Below are 7,269 nucleotides of genomic sequence, written 5' to 3'. Positions count from 1 at the left end.
CGTTGGTGTTTATGGCCGCCATCTTGGATTTTGCAAATGTTACAAAATTTAAATAGCGAAAAAATGCAAAAATCTCAATAAATATTATGTAAAAGTGCAATAATAATGAATAATATGTGATAAATTTATTGCAAATCAACAACAAAGCACCCCTACGATATTTTTACAGATGTAAACATTGTTTACAAATCAGTACCAGACGGTGTCACTTGTTGTGCGAATAAAACTTAATAATTAAGCAAAATTATAAAAAATAAAAGTTCTTACCTTTTATATGTGTAAACTGCATACCGGAACACACTTTATAACACTTTATAAACACTACTTGGTTGTAAAATAATTATTGTTCATTTTGATCACTTATTGTACTTGCACTACGAGATGTTCACTGTTCGGGAGCTGATGCACTAATGAGCTGCGCGCTAATTAGCACCGCCTTATATATGCGGGTTGGAGGCTACTCGCGGAGGCGCTCCCGTGGGTGAAAGAGCCTCCGGAAGAAAACATAACCCCTGTCTCAAACTTGTTAATTATTAGGATTTAAATCAAACTTCATGAGTAAAACCTCATATATATATGTTGAAAACTATAAAAAACTTAATTACAATCACTAATTAAGCTCTATTCGTTAGTAATTAACTTACTAATTAAGCACTATTCGTTTGTAATTAATCACTGCACAACAATCAATTGTATGGATTCAAAGTAAACAGAAACAAGCAATTTAAAATAAATTCGTTAAAACCACACAATGACACTATGTAAAAATGATTAAAAACAATATGCTTGGCACAATAACTTTGCAATACAATTTTGGCAACCGATTTCCACACATTTTTTTACAAATTTGAATTTGTATATATATATAACCACAAAATTTTTGTTATTCTTTCAGTTTTAAACGTCAAAATTAAATTCATGTACACTGATAGCAGTGAAGTGTGCCACATAATTGAAACTATGCAAAACATCTTATTCATAGATAAGGATCTTATTCTTTATTGTGTTTTGTATCAAAACTTCAAATATTTTAATAAATACATCAGGATATGATAAATACCGATTAATATGTAAGTATTAACTGTATAAAACATTATCGTAATAATATTTATATAAACTTAGTGAAAAACTTTTGCAAAGTTTTGCACAAGGCTTTTCAGTCAACTGTCATGTCAGTTCAACTTCCATTTTAATTAAAAATGTTGTATTTATTGATGAATTGTGTTCAATTACCTGCAATAGTACAGAAATATGTTACATTAATACAGTGACTATATTAACAATTACTTAATTCATCTAAAAACATTTTGTATATATTAGACCCTTCAGTAAGACAACTGAAGGTTTCTCTATATTTGCATAATTATTAATAATAAGAATAACTACACAGAATGTATAATCAAATCATGATTGTTTAGGGTGTAATGGAGGATTTGTGGAGATATTTGGATTACTCTACTCATTCAAGACAATATAACCTTGTTGTGGAAATGATGAAGGGCACACTTTTAAATGCAAATAAAATGTATACTATAATAAATATATAAATAAATTGTTCACTTTAAGATGACTGCCGGTATATACTAAATTATATTCTAACACTTTACTCAAGTTTATTATGATTTTATCAATCAGACAGGAGAAATATCATTAGAGGTAATTATTCTCGATTGTTAACCTAATTTATTAATGCTGCACAGAATTTTAGTTGGAAAATAATCACAAATCAAGTCAACTTTTATCTGTAATGCAACTATCGGTTTCTCTATACACCTAAGTCTGTTTTTACACGATCTTTTTGTACACGGTTTTGATATAACACGGTTTGAAAATTGAATATTTTTAATTTATTTACACGATTTTATTCCATTTAGCACGATTTGAAATTTTATGTACTTAAATTTTTTTGTCAAATTTAATTTTTGCGATGTATGTTCATATCACAAAAAAGTATTTATGAAAGAAAAAAGTCTGAAACCATCGATAGTATCGATAGTTTGCGAACACTAGCTTAAAGATTTAAGTGAATTCCCCTTTAGCGCATACAAACAATTTTTACTGGTCAAAGCAAATGTGAATAGCACTAATTTAATTCTTGTTCTTAAAAATTCTTGTTTTTCACTAATTTTAATGGGTTTTAGAGAGTAGGACAAATCACCCATTTTTGTATAAGATCAATGTCTTTTTTTACACTTTTTTTTTTTTACACGGCTTCTTCTGGAACCAATCTCCGTGTAAAAACAGACTTAGGTGTATTTATATAATTAGAACGGCTACACAGTAAATGTATAATCAAATTATGATTCATTAGGTTTTAATGGAGGATTTGTGGACATATTTGGATTAATCTACTCAATCAGGACAATATAACCTTGTTATGAAGATGACAAAGGGCACACATTGCAATCGCAAATAAAATGGATACTAAGTTCACTTAAAGATGACTGCCTGTATATAATGGATTATATTCTAGTTCTTACAGATACTTTCCTCAATTTCAAAATTTTAGTTTGGTATGAGAATTTCCAGCAATTTGACTCAAGGTACGATGCCATACACCACTAATTTTTAATGAAAACTGATATCACTAATGCTTGATATCAGTTGTGCCTAGTGTAGGATTAGAACTCGAACCTTTATGGTTGCAAGGCCATGGTTCCTACTACTGCACTATGCAATTTCAAATAAGATATAGGAAGTTTATAAAAAGAACGATGATTCATAAATATACATTACCTTTGTATATATTTATAAATATTTGTATCAAATTTGCACAGTTACAAGTTATATTTTACAAGTTTCCAGTATCACAGCAGGATCAAATATTTCGAATAGATACTATAATTCAAAAGGTAATATATAATTGTCGTTCTTATGAAAATTATTATTAAAAATAAATTTTTCATTGCCGTTTATTGATGTTTCGCTCCGGGGAACATGTGTCATATTTGTGATCATGGACAACTTTTTTCATCATTTTTTGCTGGCATTAGTCTAAAGTTGTTTGAATTTGCTTATTGAAATATTTTAAAAATATAGTTCTGTATATAAATATACAGTTATAAATAAAAAAGTTTTTTAACAAGAATTAATCCAGTTATTAGAAAGAATTTTGAATTTAAATTGAAATTGAAAAAATTTAAAAAATGTCTCACAAATCTTTCAACTTAGGTCTTTTGTTTGTTGTAGTTAGGTTATTCGTGTCATTTTTAGATTACTCGATTTTTTCAATAATGAAATTATCTAGTTCTCACCATTTTACAATCCCGATTAAATTAACCCACTTTGGTCAATTTTTTAAAGAGGACATCTCAAAGTCGACCGATTCTGAAAAATTTCAATTCATAGTTGAACAAAAAACTCAACTCTTAAAATCTTGGGGCAATTGTATTATTATTATTTACTGTGGCCCTAAAAATGTGATTCATAGTTACAGTTGCAAAGTTTGAATAAACAAAATTAATAAAATTAACTAAACAACCAAAAATAGTCATTATTTCACCAAAGCTCTAGGTTGAACTTAAAAGCTCATAATTTCCAAACAACATGAGATATTTTTTAACTTCCCATAAGGTAGGTTATAGTAATGGGCTAAAAATCGAAAATGAAATTTTCTGCATATCTTTACGTTCCAGAGGTTTCTGAACTTTTTGGCATGCTTAAGAATAAATATGTGTGTGTGTGTGTATGTGTGGAGTCAATTTTCCGTCGACGATTTCGAGCGTACGGATGAAGCGATTTGCAAAATTCGAGAAGCAATTGATTCCTATTTATAGGGAGGTGTACAGAGTTTTTGAAGATGACAGGTCCAGCGGCTTCGGAGATATGGAGCAAAGAATGCTAAGAATGACAGTTTTTAAGAGATCAACCGATTTGATTGATCCAAAAAACATTCGGAACATAATGATGGGGAGAAGTGGTGGTTAGATTTTGGCAGAGGCAGGTGCAGCCGTTTCAGAGATATAGAGCTGCATGTGCAAAAAATGGCACTTTTTGCTTGTGTTGAAAAAACAATGGCTTTTGTGAAAAATTCCAAGCAACTAGTAAAGCTACTTTATAGCAAATTTGTTGAGTAAACATAAATACATCATATAACAATTTTGAATAATGTTTATTAGTAATATGGTAACACTCGTGATGCACATATTTATTAGTGTCACTGTCAACCATTATACACATTTATATAATGATAAATTATAAATGATAAATTTATGATTGCATTAAAAATATGTATAATATTCACAAACAATAATGTAATCAAACTCATACTTGAGATATGACATGATCGGTTTAAAGTAATTGCTGAATAATAAATTCTATAATATTCGTTCACACAGTAGATTATGTTAAACAACGCCTAAACAGATATTGTTTTCGTAACTTCATTCATCATGTAATAATTGTGTTTGAAGAACTTCATGTAATTAAAATTAACATACATTCATTTACTGTTTGTATTTTTTTACTTTTTTGTTGACGATATAATCTCATTCTTAGAACAGCTGTAATATCTGTCTTGCCTAAAAAATTGAAGCCATACTTTTATATTAATTTTATTTATCAAGACCTGCACATAGCTTGATCTATGAATCATTTTCTTTTTTATGTGAACGTTAATGCAATGATCATCATCAATATTACGAGGTAATCAATTAACCATCATTAACGTCAACAGGCACATTTATAATTTGTCCCAATATTCCAAATTGTCCATTTGCATGTCGCAATCGTCTAATATGCATGGAACACAACCTAGTTGAAATTAACCTTTCAGATACAGTATCTAGTTTAGGTATATAATTTGGTATAGGTGGAATTACAAACCCGTTAAATTGACACAAAGTGGGAATTTTTCCAGAATTTAATGCCTTTCGACAAGGTTGACATCCAATCTGATTATTTGAATCAGTATTCAGAAAACCATTATTAAGAATTTGTTTTTGAGCAATATTTGATATTTTTAAGTCATTTTGAAACCAAAGTCTATCACACACAAAGCATACATAGCCAAAGCTATCATTTGTAAATTGTTTTTTCAAACAATTTTCGTGCATTCCTAAACAAATGGAATTCTTCATACGGAAGTTCAATGGAAAACCATGTAATCTTATTGTTTTCTTATTTCCTACGCAACCAGGAACGTGACAAGTCATTTTTAAACCTTCACTGCACTTTTATAAGTTTATATAGAAAATTCTTTAAACCTCACTAACTAATCGAAAATTATATCTACTACGAACGTAATGGGGATTTACGTGATTTACCGGTACAGCACGTGACTGGAAATTTGTATCCATACATACATACACACACACATCCATTTTTTCTGAGGTATGCCAAAATGTTCAGAAACCTTCAAAACGTCGAGAAATGTAAAACTTTTCTATTCCGATTTTCGGCCGATTACAATAACTTACCCTACGGGAAGTTAAAAAAATCAGATTTTATAAATCTATAATTTATAAAATCTACTATCTTTATTTATACTATTTAATTGCCCAATAATGCATTTTTATAAATAAACGAGTATTACGTTATATTCTTTACGATAAAACAATAGTACTAAAGTGCAAATGTAATCATATTATATAAAAAGATCGTATTATATATTATCTATACATTTAAATATGGACTGAAATCTAGTCAATGATTTTGCAGAATTATTGCTTCATAACTAAAGTTGAGATCAAAACTTTGAAAGTGCAATAATGTGAATACAATTAATTAAATTGAGTATTGAAACTCTTAGATATTAGAATTAGATTTACCGTATTTTTTAATATAAATGTGTATACACGTACGTGTATGAAAATAACATTGCTTAATCACTTACAGTAAGTGACATAATTTACCTTCTCACCCTTTTCAAAAATCATCCCATACGTGATCTGATTTTTTCATCTAATCCATTAGCAACGTGAATAAATTTACATACCAAATCATTCGAATTTTAAAACTGGTCGCAATATTTTAGAATCTACTTTTACTGAATGTTATATTTCTACTTTCATAACTTCAATCGAGTTTAAAATAATAATGGAAAATATTGGCGCCAAAAAGTTAACACTGATGGTTACATAAAATCATATGTCGAACAAAAAATAATAAAACTGATGATTACATAAAATGATATGTCGAAACGATCGAGATGTGTAAATATTATGATTTAAAATATTTTATTTATCTACTTTATATTATGTTTTCCAAAAATTACATCATATATTCTATTTTACATTAATTGGAAAGTAAACGATTTTCGAAGTACCTATTATGAAATGAGTCTCAAAAATAAGTCTTTGTTGGTCGGAATTTTAATTAAGAAATTTCAATAAATGTTCGATTAATTTTTAACTTTCGGAAAAGAAAATTCAATAAATGTTGATTGGTTGGTACTTGGTTTAATTCCTAAAAAACTGGCCGTGAAATATTATTAATTACTTTAATTTATCCTCCGACTTGTATTTTAATAACTTCCACATGCAAGTACTGCACCAAAACCGTGATATATTGACTTCGGGTCATATAAGTACGTGATCTCATAATTGTTCGGTTTATGATATTTATTTTGTACAATTTCAATTACAATAAATCGCATGTAATTACAAATAAAACATCATGAACATTTCAGACAGATATTTTACACGCAATGTGTTCATTTGCACCAACAAATATAAAGGATACATGATACTATGTAAGAAAAGAGTTGGTATTGATTTTGCTTTAGTTATTGATTAACATAGATATTCACATACTTTTTTTCTTAGATAAAAGTTTTGCTTTAGAATAATAATATAAAGAAAAATTATAATTTTACTCTATTTATTATAAGTGCCTGATATAGTAAGAATTTCGCGTACAAATTTTTTGGTAATATTTTATCAATCAGAGTTTTTATTACATTTTGGTAATTTCCTAAAAATGTGTTAAGGGTAAAAGTAGATGAGGATCTAGGTTGAAATAATTTATAGATATCAGTACCTAGCTTTTCTATTTTCTTCATATTATAAAATATTTGGTTAAAAAGTAATGTTTTATGAGGGCAGTTATTGTCCGTAGAATTCTTCCTATATTTTGGACTTCGTGTAAATAATTTATTCTAAAAGTACTTTTTTTAATTGATCATTTGATGACTATTTTAATATTTTTATAAATAATTTCTCAAGTAATTATTCTTCAATGCAAAATATTGTTCATCAGACAATAGTTAAAAAATCAGCTCTTATATCCTTATATTTTTTACATTTTATTAAGACATATCGATTATTGACT

General features: G+C 28.1%; 1 long non-coding RNA gene across 1 annotated transcript; it reads left to right on the top strand.

The window, feature by feature from the left end:
• The first annotated feature begins 965 nt into the window (after positions 1–965).
• LOC113373060 lies at positions 966–2,549 on the top strand. Its single transcript, XR_003366843.1, has 3 exons — positions 966–1,070; positions 1,419–1,656; positions 2,312–2,549. It is a non-coding gene; the product is annotated as an uncharacterized LOC113373060 (long non-coding RNA).
• Positions 2,550–7,269: the final 4,720 nt, after the last annotated feature.

This window comes from Ctenocephalides felis, unplaced genomic scaffold (genome assembly GCF_003426905.1).
Source record: "Ctenocephalides felis isolate EL2017-DRISC unplaced genomic scaffold, ASM342690v1 CF-g0.4_SCAFFOLD_01604, whole genome shotgun sequence".
Classification (NCBI taxonomy): Eukaryota; Metazoa; Arthropoda; class Insecta; order Siphonaptera; family Pulicidae; genus Ctenocephalides; species Ctenocephalides felis.
The sequence above is the reverse complement of the archived record's forward strand: the minus strand, read 5'-3'. Positions and strand labels throughout refer to the sequence as shown.